We start from the raw sequence: 13121 nt of genomic DNA, 5'->3' as shown, positions 1-13121 counted from the left end.
ACATTCAATTTTATCCATGTACAATATTTTCAAAAAACTGTAGACACATAAGAAATGGGGAGGAGGCAGAGCAAGTTAGCAGAATAGAAGCCTACATCTTTTGTCCGTCCTCACCCGCCCCCGAATGAAACACTGGAACACAAACTTTTAACAACTCTCTGCACAGAGAAAGGCACTGTCACAAAAACAACAACAACAACAAAATTAGGTGAACAATCACAGTATCTGGTTTGAATTTCATATCATGGAAAGACGACATGAGGAGGGCAGAGGAGATAGTCTTGAATTACCAATTCCATCCCTTTTTTATGCCCTGGCAGCAGTCATGCAATGCGGAGGGAGAATCTGTACAGTTTGGGAAAGGAGAGTTCAGCCACTGTGGGATCTTACATTGAAAGGAGTGCTGTCCTGTTACAGCAGACAATAGACCTAGACAGGGGGGAATCACCCATCCGAGCAGTTGGAAATCAAATTTCATGGCAAGCCTCACCACCTCAGGCTGAAGTGCTCTGGGGTCCTAGGTAACTTGAAAGATAATCTAGGACACAAGGACATCAATTCCTAGTCAAATCCCAGTGTTAGGCTGGGCTTAGAGCCCATAAACTAGGGTGGCATTTGACCCAGGAATGCACCAGCTGGCATCTCTAAGGGAAGGTCAGTGCCATCTCTCCCCAGACACCAGGCAGTGCCCCTTGTAGCAATGAAGGTAACTCCTTCCTCCTGCTTAAGGAGAGGAGAGAGAAGAGTAAAGAACAATTTATCTTGCATCTTGAATACTAGCTAAGCCACAGCAGGATAGGTCCCTAGGCAGAGTTGTGAGGTCCTCATTTCAGAGTCTAGCTCCCAGATGACACCTAGATACACCCTGGGCCAAAAGGAAGCCCACTGCCTGGAATGAAGCAACCCATAGTTGTTGGCTAGAGTCATCACTTTTGACTAAACAGCCCTTGGACCCTGAATAAACAGCAGTGATATCCAAGGCTGTGGGCTTTGGGCTCTGAAACGCTCTGGCTTCAGGGGAGACCCAGCATATTTCTAGCTGTGGTGGTCATAAAGACTCCTTCTGTTTGAGAAAAAAAAAAAAAAAACAGAGGAAAAAGTGAAGAAGACTTTGTCCTCCTCCCTAGGTACAAGTTGGGCCAAAGTGGGATAGAGCAACAAGCACGCCCTTAGGGTCCCCAGGTCCAGGTCTAGGCTCTTTGGAAGCATTTATGGGCCTGTCCTGGGCCAAAGGGAGAGTTACAGGCCTAGCAACATTCATCACAAGCTGATGGAAGAGCCCATGGTCTTTAAGAGATCATTGGCAGTTGCCTGGCATAAACACCCATGCACCAGTGGTGGTGGTGTCCATAGTGGGAGGTCCCTCCATCTGTGTTAGGGGAAGGAAGAATGAGAAGGACTTTGCATGGTGGCTTCTGGGTTAGCATAGCTGCAGTAGAATAGAACACAGGTAAATTGCTAAGATTATTGATTCCAATTCCTGGATCCCAGAGAACATCTCTGGACATACCCAGGTCTTTGGGGAACTCACCACTCTAAAGAGGAGGGCCGTGAGTGAGGACAAATATTTTGTTGGCTTCAGGTTTGATGCAGGGCAGTAGTCCAAGTAGTGGTGGCCACAGGGATGCCTGCATCATCATACCCCCAGTTCTAGGTGGCTCTGTGTACGCGAGCACGCACGTGCACACACACATACACACACACACACACAGACACACACACACACACAGAGAGAGAGAGAGAGAGACAGAGAGACAGAGACTCTATGTGTTTGGGAGAAAGAGAAAAGAACAAGAGTCTCTGCCTGGTAATCTGGAGAATTCTTCTGGAACTTCTCTATGAGTCTGCTAAAACTACAGCATGATTGAGCTTCAGACTCAAGTTCCTTTGAATACCTGGAATGTCTTCCCAAGAAAGACAGGCAACAACAAGCCCAGACAGTGAAGACTGCAATAAATGGATACCAATGAACATTTACAAGCATCAGTACCATCCAGGAAAATGTGACCATGTGACCTCACTAAATGCACTAAATAAGGCACCAGGGACCAAGTCTGGAGAAACACAGCTATATGACCTTTCAGACAGAACATTCAAATAGCTGTTTTGAGGAAATTCAAAGAAATTTAATACAACCTAGAGATGGAATTCAGAATTCTATCAGACAAATTTAACAAAGAGATTGAAATAATTAAAATGAATTAAACAAACTTACAGAGTTGAAAAGTGCTATTGACATGTTGAAGAATGCATCAGAGTCTTTTAAATGGCTTATATACACAGACAGACAATAACAAATGCTGGAGAGGTTGTGGATAAAAGGGAACCCTTGTTCACTGTTGGTGGGAATGTAAATTTCTCCAATCACTATGGAGAAAAGTTTGGAGGTTCCCAAAACAATTAAAATTAGAGTTAGCATAAAATCCAGCAATCCCACTGCTGGGTATATTCCCAAAAGAAAGGAAATCAGTATATTAGTACTGTTTGCAATAGCCAATATTTGCAAACAATTTTATGTGTCCATCAGCAGATGAATGAATGAAGAAAATATTGTACTTATACACAATGGAGTAATATTCAGCTATAGAAAAGAATGAGATGCTCTCATTTGTAACAAATGGATGAAACTGAGGGTCATTATGTTCAGTGAAATAAGCCGGGCACAGAAAGACAAATATTGCATGTTCTCATTTATTTGTGGAGTTTAAAAATCAAAATGATTGAACTCATGGAGATAGAAAATGGAAGGATGGTTAATGATAGTAGGAGCCTGGGAATGGTAGTAGGAGTGGGTGGGAGAAAGGCGGGGGCGATTAATGCATATAAAAACATAGAATGAATGAGACCTAGCATTTTATAGAATAACCTGGGAAACATAGTCAGCAATAATTTAATTGTAAAATTCAAAATTATAAAAATAATATAATTGGATTATTTGTAACAGAAAGAGTAAGTTATTGAGGGGATGGACATTAAATTTCCTATGATGTGATTATTATGTGTTTCATGCCTACACCCAAATACAAATTATAAATATCTAATGTACACCATAAAATATATATGCTTGTGTACTTCCAAAAACTAAACTTAAAAATGGGAATTGACTAACCAATGGCTTTATAGTTAAAAATAAGATAAATATGCTCTAGAGATCTTCTTTACAACATTGTACCAATAGTTTACAATACTGTAGTACACATGTAAAAGTTTGTTAAAAACACAGATCTTTAGTTAAGTGCTCTTACCAAAATAAAATTGAATTTAAAAAAAGTTTTGCAAAAAATTAATCAGGAAGCCTATTCTATTAAAAGATTCCTATGTAGTTTAAGATTTTACAATTAAAATGCTTTTAAATTTAATATCTCAGGTATTTTTGCAGAAGAATTGTAATTTCCTTATCTGTAAATTGTGTCATATATTATTAAGAAAATTGATATTTTAGAAAAATATGTTGTATAAGTTACACTGGCTAATAAGTTGCATGGTAGAGAAACAAACATTTTTACTGCAAATGTGTGGCTCTTTTCCTATAGTGCATTATGTCTCTGTGTCTCCCTTTAGCAATTCTACAGGTCACTAAAATAAAGAGCTCAAAAGCCTCAGTAAAAGCCAAGAAAAAGGGTTGGCTCAAAGTTAAACTAAGCATGAAATAAAGACATGTATTTTAGGACTATGGTAGAATATATTTAGACAGAGTTTAGCTGGATTTATATACCTTAGGCCACATCGAGGAAATATTCTTTTTTTTTTTTTTTTTTTTTTTTTTTGAGACGGAGTTTCGCTCTTGTTACACAGGCTGGAGTGCAATGGCGCGATCTCGGCTCACCGCAACCTCCGCCTCCTGGTTCAGGCAATTCTCCTGCCTCAACCTCCTGAGTAGCTGGGATTACAGGCACGCGCCACCATGCCCAGCTGATTTTTTTTGTAGTTTTTTAGTAGAGACGGGGTTTCACCATGTTGACCAGGATGGTCTCGATCTCTCTCTTGACCTCGTGATCCACCCACCTCGGCCTCCCAAAGTGCTGGGATTACAGGTGTGAGCCACCGCGCCCGGCTGAGAAAATATTCTTTTCCATTATTTTGTTTTATGTCTTTCAGTGACATATAATTGTACGTATTAATGAGGTATATAGTGACGTTTCAGTAAATATAGTGTAACAAATTGAGGAAATTAGTATAGCCATCATCTGGAAAATTTATCATTTATTTGTGTTGAGGATATTCAATATCCTTCTAGCTATTTGAAACTATATATTACTAACTATAATCATCCTATAGTGCCATATAACTTATATAAATTTTATATACATAATATGTGTATATATAAAATATGTGTATATATAAGTGCCACTAGAACTTATTCCTCTAATCTAGTTGTAATTGTATCTGTAATTGTAGCTGAAAGATTTCTATCTTTCAACAAATCTCTCTCTATTCCCCATTCTCCATCCTCCCCACTCTCTGGTCTCCACTGTTCTAATTTTTACTTCTTTTTTTTTAATTTTTTATTTTTTTGACATGGAGTCTTGCTCTGTTGCCTAGGCTGTAGGGCAGTGGTACAAACTTGGCTCACTGCAACCTCTGTCTCCTGGGTTCAAGTGATTCTCCTGCCTCAGCCCCCCAAGTAGTTGGGATTACAGGTGCTCGCTACCAGGCCCAGATAATTTTTGTATTTTTAGTAGAGACAACGTTTCACCATGTTGGCCAGGCTAGTCTTGAACTCCTGACCCAGATCATCTGCCCACCTCGGGCTTCCAAAGTGCTGGGATTATAGGTGTGAGCCACAGCACCTGGATCTATTTTTACTTCTATGTGATCAACATTTTTTAGCTTACGCATGAGTGAGAGCGTGTGTTCAACTTTCTATTCTTGGCTTACTTCACTTAACATAATGACTTCTGGTATTATCTATATTCCCATGAATGACAGAATTTCATTATTTTATATTGCTGAATAGTATTCCAATGTGTGTGTGTATGTGTGTGTGTGTGTTTGTATAAAACTTTTTCTTTATTCATCTGTTGAACACCTAGCTTGATTCCATACCTTGGCTATTGTAAACAGTGCTGCAGTGAACTTGGCAGTACAGATGTCTCTGAAATGTACTGATTTCCTTTCCTTTCCTTTGAATAAGTGCTCAGTAGTAGGATTACTGGATTTTATGGTAGTTCTATTTGCAGTGTTTTGAGGAACCTCCATACTGATCTCCATAGTGGCTGTGCTTATTTGCATTCTCATTGAAAGTGTTTAAGAGCTCCCTTTTCTCAGCATCCTTGCCAGAAGTGATTTCTCATCTTTTTTAGTATAGCCATGCTAACTGGAGTGAGATGATACATCATTTCAGCTTTTATTTGCATTTTGCTGATGACTAGTGATGTTGAGTATGATTTCATATATTTGTTGGCCATTTGTAGGTCTTCTTTAGAGAAACATCTGTTCAGATCATTTTCCCATGTATTAATCAGATTTTTTTGTTCTTTTACTGTTAAGATGTTTGAGATCATTGTATATTCTGGATATTAATTGCCTGTTAGATGAATAGTTTGAAACTATATTCTCCTATTCTGTAGGTTGCCTTTCAGGCTGTTTCCTTGGCTGTGCAGATAATTTTGAGTTTAATATGATGTCATTGGTTTATTTTTGCTTTTGTTGCCTGTGCTTTTGAGGTCTTATTCTTAAATTCCTTTTCCAAACCAATGTCCTGGAGAATTTTCTTTATATTTTCTTCAAGTAGTTTTAAGTTTCAGGATCTTACATGAAGGTCGATAGAATGCAGAAATTGCATTTGATTAAATTTAGCTTCCCCTTATGATAAAATCTCTAGTTAAACTAGGAGAAAAGAAATTTACCTTAACACAATAAAGGCTACATTGATCAATCCACAGCTGACATCAGAGTCAATGTGGGAAAAATTGAAAGCTTTTCTTCTAAGAACTGTAACAAGACAGATGCCTACTTTCACAACTTTTGTTCAATGTAGTATTGGAAGTCCTAGCAAGAGCAATTGGGCAAGAAAAAAAAGTGCATCTAAATCAGTAACAAAGGGAGTCAAATTGTCCTGTTTACAGACAATATGTTTTTATATAGAGAAAACCTAAATATTCTACCAGAAAATGTTAGAAATGATAAACAAATTTAGTAAAATTGCAGTATACAAAGTCAACATACTAAGAACAGTAGTATTTCTATTCACAGACAATAAAAGCTGAAAAGAAAACAAGAAGCCAGTCATATTTATAATGGCTACAAAAAACACTTCGGGATACATACAATTAAGGATATTAAAACCTCTACAAGGAAAACTACAAAACATGGATAGAAAATATTCTTTTTTTATTTATTATGTAAGTTCTGGGATATATATGCAGAACTTGCAGGTTTGTTGCATAGGTATGTATGTGCCATGATGGTTAGCTCCACCCATCGACCTGTCATCTACATTAGGTATTTCTCCTAATGCTATTACTCCTCTTGCCCCCTATCCCCCAAAAGACCCTGGTGTGTGATGTTCCCTTCCCTGTGCCCATATGTTCTCATTGTTCAACTTCCACTTATGAGTGAGAACATGTGGTGTTTGGTTTTCTGTTCCTGTGTTAGCTTGCTGAGAGTGATGGTTTCCAGCTTCATCCATGTCCCTGCAAAGGACGTGAAATCATTCTTTTTTATGACTTACATAGTATTTCATGGTGTATATATGCCATATATTTAATCCAGTCTATCATTGATGGGCATTTGGGTTGGTTCCAAGTCTTTGGTATTATGAATAGTGCTGAAATAAACATACATGTGCATGTGTCTTCATAGTAGAATGATAGCAATGGGATTGCTGGGTTAGATGGTACTTCTGGTTCTAGATCCTTGAGGAATTGCTACACTGCCTTCCACAATGGTTGAATGAATTTACACTTCCACCAACAGTGTAAAAGTGTTCTTATTTCTCCTCTTGCCCCTACATCCTCTCTAGCATCTGCTATTTCCTGACTTTTTAATGATTGCCATTCTAACTGGCATGAGATGGGAATTGTGGTTTTAATTTGTATTTTTCTAATGACCAGTGACGATGAGCTTAATTTCATATGTTTGTTGACTGCATAGATATTTTCTTTTGAAAAATGTCTGTTCATAAACTTCGCCCACTTTTGGATGGGGTTGTTTGTTTTATTCTTGTAAATTTAAGTTCCTTGTAGATTCTGGATATTAGCCTTTTGTCAGATGTATAGACTGCAAATAGTTGGAATCTATTTACCTTAAAAGGTCAAAAATCATTTGGATGTACAAACTTAAAATATCTGCATAAAGGAAGAAGCCAGTTTGTTAAGTTAGTATATTTCATATTCAACTTTGAAGATCATCAAGAAAATAAAATTTGGTGAGTGAGTTACGGTCATGATCTGAATTAAAGAGCAATACATATGAATTTTGGCTAATGGGCAGGGGCTTGATATTAAAATTAGAAAACGCATTTTCCCCTTATACATACTTGGGTTGGGTCATTCTTTTCAAACTAGGTTTTAATATCATAAAGCTTCATTAGGGCTGGTTTCTAAATATTGTGTTGATATGCTTTTAATCAAATATCCTTCTTTAAATTCTGTGGTTCAAAAGTTACTGGTGAGCACTGCTTATGTAAAGAATGACATTTTAATGGAAGCTAATTTAGAAAAATCTGCCTAGAGGAAAAAACAATGTGGCACATACCTTTGGATCAATTTCTTTCAAAAAAGGCCAATCTACTCTAAATCACCTCATAATTTAAAAATACAGTTGACTCTTGAAAAATGCCAAGATTACAAGCACCAGCCTTCCACAGAAAAAAAATTCTGTGTATAACTTTTCACTCCCTCGAAACTTAAGTACTCAACAGACTACTGTTGACCAGAAGCCATGCTAATAAAATAAATAAATAAAATATAGACTAGTCTATATTTTGTATGTAATATGTATTACATACTGCACTTTTACAATAAAGTAGACTAGGAAAAAGAAAATGTTATTAAGAAAATTGTAAGGAAGAGAAAATATATTTACTGTTCATTAAGTGAAAGTGAATTATTATTAAGGTCTTCCTACTGATTATCTTCCCACTGTATAGGCTGAGGAGGGAGAGGAAGAAGAAGAGCTGGTTTTGTTATCTCAGGTGCGGCAGAGGCAGATGAGAATCCACACATAAGTGGATTCTACTGTCCCATATTCCATATGCCATTCAATCCACTGTTGTTAAAGAATCAACTGTATACTAAAATGATTTATTTTTAATAATCTTTTTCCCCCATATCCAATATCTAAATGGCTCTGAAGGTTCCATTAATCTTTCACTGGAGAAATATGATGTGTTGATTATGTAGTGCTGAGGTACACATAATAAGCAGAAATATAATGTGTTGTTATGGAGCACTGAGATTGTATAAAACATCAGGAGATATATATGTGTGTGTATATATACATACATATATATATATATCTTTATATTCTATGTATATATTTAGAATACATATATAAGAACATACATTTCAGAATATTTGTTTTAGAGTATATGTGTGTTTCAGAATATATATATATAGAACAAATATATATGTAGAATATAGATCAATACATGTAGAATATAGAAAAACAAATAAATTCTGCAGTAGATTATATAGCCCTTGAAGAACATAGAGAAATATTCTTTAAACATTTCTAAATGTTTAAACGGGCTAAAGTATTGCCACAAAATATGGACTTCAAGAAAATTTCCACCCAGACAATGAGAGTTCTAATTGTATTAAAGGTGAAAAACTGGAGGATCATTTGGAGATTGCTTCGCTAATATTATGCAAAGACATGGTTTGTGGATATCATTTGCGTGTGTGCATGGAGGGAAATGAGTAGGCAGCATATGTGATTTCCATCAGTGTACCCAGGAATGAACTATCATGTGGGCGTCTGGAACACAGAGGGCACCAAAAGAAGAATTAAACAGCACAAACCACCTAAAATGTGTCAGTTTTTTCCGAATCCCCCTTTGCTGCATATAGTTTTGTAGGAACAGCACGGAAGACTTTGTGGGAAGTAAACTAGAAAACAGACACAAGCCAGTTCCCAACTTAGAATACCAGTGTTGTAGATGAGGGCAAAATTGGCAAGATGAGGAAGTGGGAATGTAGTGGGGGAGAACTTTTAACTCTAATGGAGGATTAGATTTTTTAAATAAAATGGAGTTGAACTTGTAATACTCAAAGATGTGTTTTTAAAAGAGAAAGTCTCCCAATGACCAGAAAGCTGCGGATCCTTCCAGGAATGTTGCCAAGGCATAATAAAGGAAAATCCACCAGATCGTGTTTGAAGGCATAAAGGTTGGTGAACCAGAAAAGAAATAATTCTATATTCCTTTATACATCAGCAAGTGTGAACCAATGTAGAAATCAGCTACTAGATTATATATGCTCAGAAAATAGATCATGAGTTTATATTAAATTGATGATGAAAGGTAGAGAGACATAGTGATGTATCTTAGATATGAAGATTAACAATGATATTTCAGTAATTAAAATAATATGAAATTAACAGAAGCCTACATTCAGATGGATTACACGAACTGCAGTGGTCAGAGTTATGTCAAATATGAAATTAAATTTCATATAAGATTAACATGGCAAATTAAATAAATGGGAATAAGAAATGGTTAAATGCAAAGACTCTGGATTTAAATCTCAAAGTTAATTCTCACTAGTTGAATAACCCTGAAAAAATTATTTAATCTCTCTGTATCTTAATTGTCACATCAATAAAATGAGGGTAATTGTACTATCAACCTTGCAGGTTTGTGATGAAGGTAAAATCAGTTAATATTTTAATTCACTTATAATAATTATGGGCATAAGGAAATATAAACATTTGCTAAATTAATAATAAAACAATTATAATATGCCATTTAAAAATAATAAACAATTGGATTTCTAGCTAACTTAATGCATAAAGCTGCTCTTTTGACAATTAAAGCATATAGATGTAAAAATGTAGTAATATTATTTGAGAAAAAATAGACGTTTATGTAAGGTTAATATTAGGGAGCCTGCTATCACATTATATCCAAGACGGAACACTTAAGAAGTTACTAATAGCATAAGTTATATATTAAAACATCTGTGACTCCAAAGGCCTTTTGAAATTTGAATGTGTACATACAATGAAATATTTTTTAAAATTTGATGCTTTCTCCAGAAAATTCTTTTGCTTATAGTTAGTATTTGTCAAAATTTTCAAAATAGTTAATTTTTTATTGATTTAATTGGGTTATTTAAAAACATATGGTAAGCATATATACTACAAGAGGCCACTCATCTTACAGAGCATGTCACATAACTTTTTGATTAATGTAATTTACTGGAAAAAATTATATAATATTTAGTAGGATATAGATGGCTGACCACTACCTTTAAAAATGTAAGTGATGAAATTTTATTTCCTTTAGTTTCTAAAACAAATAATAATCAGCAAAAGTAATACAGCACAATGCATACAGAACTGACTGTCCTTTATTTAATGCATTAATTCTGATTCTTTGAAGTTTTTCTCAGGAAGAGAAAAACAGGCAAGAACAAAGTGTGTTATAATTTTATGTGTGGATTTTGAATTAGAAATACTGCAAATAACCTTTTAACATATTCATTACCTGAAAAATGGCCATGAGTATAAAACTCTGTAAAACACATATTAAACTGTAAGGCAGTAGATAATATATTAATATAGTAAAAATTGAAGATAATTAATGTCTAAATTTATAGCAGGTACATCGTATTCTCTAAATGATTTTTTTATCCTTAATTTAAAACTAAATCTACCAATGTTTATTGTTAAGTACAAATTAATTTTCTAAATTTTCAACTCCATAGATTTTAAAGAGGGCTATGTGGTTCCCTACTGCATCTTCTCAATTGGAAAGTACAAAGAAGTTATGGGTGTGTAAGGCTGATTAACAGCATAGTATGTAAGGTATACAGTTTAAATAATATTGTACAAATGTTGATAATTTTTACTATATGGGATAGGATACTAATATTAGGCGAAATAGGATAGAGAATATGAGAAATTTATTTGCACAATTTTTTTTCGAGTCAGAGTTTTCACTCTTGTTGCCCAGGCTGGAGTACCATGGCATGATCTCTACTCACTGCAAACTCCACCTCCTGGGTTCAAGTGATTCTCCTGCCTCAGCCTCCCGAGTAGCTGGGATTACAGGCACCCAACACAACACCTGGCTAACTTTTTTATGTTTTTAGTAGAGACTGGGTTTTGCCATGTTGGACAGGCTTGTCTCAAACCCCTGACCTCAGGTGATCTACCTATCTGGGTCTCCCAAAGTGAGCCACAGCGCCTGGCCACAAATGTTATATTCTCTCTGTAAATCTATCTCCAACCTATGCCAAATACGAAAATAGGACAAATTTTGAAGAAAAAAGGCCTTCACATGCAAACTTGTATTCATGATCTTTTGGTGGATGGGGTAAGGGGTAATGGCTGTGCTGGAGGGAATAGGGATGTTTGTTTTTCATTCACAGGCTCAGAGTAAAGAATAGCTTTGTCAGTCTGTATGTACCTGTGTTTGGAAAGTAAAAGGTGAGTGAAGTTTGGAGTATTTGGTAGCTTGAGTTGACAGAGATTTTCTAGAAAGTTCTTCATATATATATTTCCCATGAGAGACTTTGGAAATGAACTAATTGATAGGTTTTTTCCTCTGGTACTGTCAATAGACACGACTTCCAATTTTTTCAGGCTTGTGTAGTTCTTTAAAAAGTCAGATCTGCAATCAAAGTACTTATACATTTGATTGATTAATTGTATAGTCTGTCGTCCCAAGAGCAACTACAGTTTTCTTAGTGACACAATCTCAAGAGTCTCCTGGGGATGTTGAAAAAGAAGCGATGTTTGATCTATTGAATTTCTTCTATAAAAGTAGAATTCAAAAGCATATTTCTTTATGTCGATCATTATTTAGTTTGGTTTGTTGTGATAATTTTAGGAGTATAGAAGAGTAAGATGTTTTCTGAAACAAATTATTTACTTTTTATCATGAGAGTTGCTTAAATATTCAATAAGAACATGCAATGTTAATGTGTATCGGAGGGTCCTGAGTTTAAAAGGTTTGAGAAAAAAACTACTCATTCTTTTTCCTTTATACAAATAGGAAGTATAAGGCAATGAACCCTAAATTAAGTAGCCATAATGTAATTCTCCTTTTAGTGAATAATCCTTTTCCACTTTCAACTGACTGTGTTAGCTATGTATGTTTAAGAAAGCTCATCGAGCAAGTTGAGATCAAATCACAATCATCCGAGGTGAACATTAACTGTCTTATATAAAATAGTAATAATAATAGATTGTTCATACATGGCTTACTTCTCAATTTCAGGTATATTGTAATGTATATAGAAATTATCGTGGCCGGGCGCGGTGGCTCAAGCCTGTAATCCCAGCACTTTGGGAGGCCGAGGGGGGTGGATCACGAGGTCAAGAGATCGAGACCATCCTGGTCAACATGGTGAAACCCCGTCTCTACTAAAAAAAAAAATACAAAAAATTAGCTGGGCATGGTGGCGCGTGCCTGTAGTCCCAGCTACTCAGGAGGCTGAGGCAGGAGAATTGCCTGAACCCAGGAGGCGGAGGTTGCGGTGAGCTGAGATCGCGCCATTGCACTCCAGCCTGGGTAACAAGAGCGAAACTCCGTCTCAAAAAAAAAAAAAAAAAAAAAAAAAAAAAAATTATCATCTTTTTTCTTGCCCCTTCCTTTCTCTCATGCCTTTCTTTTTGTTTGTTTTTGATAGATTTAAATATCCTTATTATTTTGATGTATGTTCCTTTGATGCCTAGTTTGTTGATGGTTTTTAACACAAAGGGATGTTAGATGTTGTCAAAAGTCCTTTCTGCATTTATTTTGATGATTACGTGGTTTCTGTTTTTAGTTCTGTTTATGTGATGAATCACATTTATTGATTTGCAAATGTTAGACTAACCTTACATCCCAGGAGTAAAACCCATTTGATCGTTGGTCGATTGGCTTGTTTATGTGCCACTGAATTCTATTTGCTAAACTTTTGTTGAAGACTTTTGCATCTGTGTTCATCAGGGATATTGATGTTTTCTTT

This window comes from Sapajus apella, unplaced genomic scaffold, assembly GCF_009761245.1.
Source record: "Sapajus apella isolate SASKATOON/1434 unplaced genomic scaffold, GSC_monkey_1.0 scaffold6, whole genome shotgun sequence".
NCBI classification, from domain to species: domain Eukaryota; kingdom Metazoa; phylum Chordata; class Mammalia; order Primates; family Cebidae; genus Sapajus; species Sapajus apella.
The sequence above is the reverse complement of the archived record's forward strand: the minus strand, read 5'-3'. Positions refer to the sequence as shown.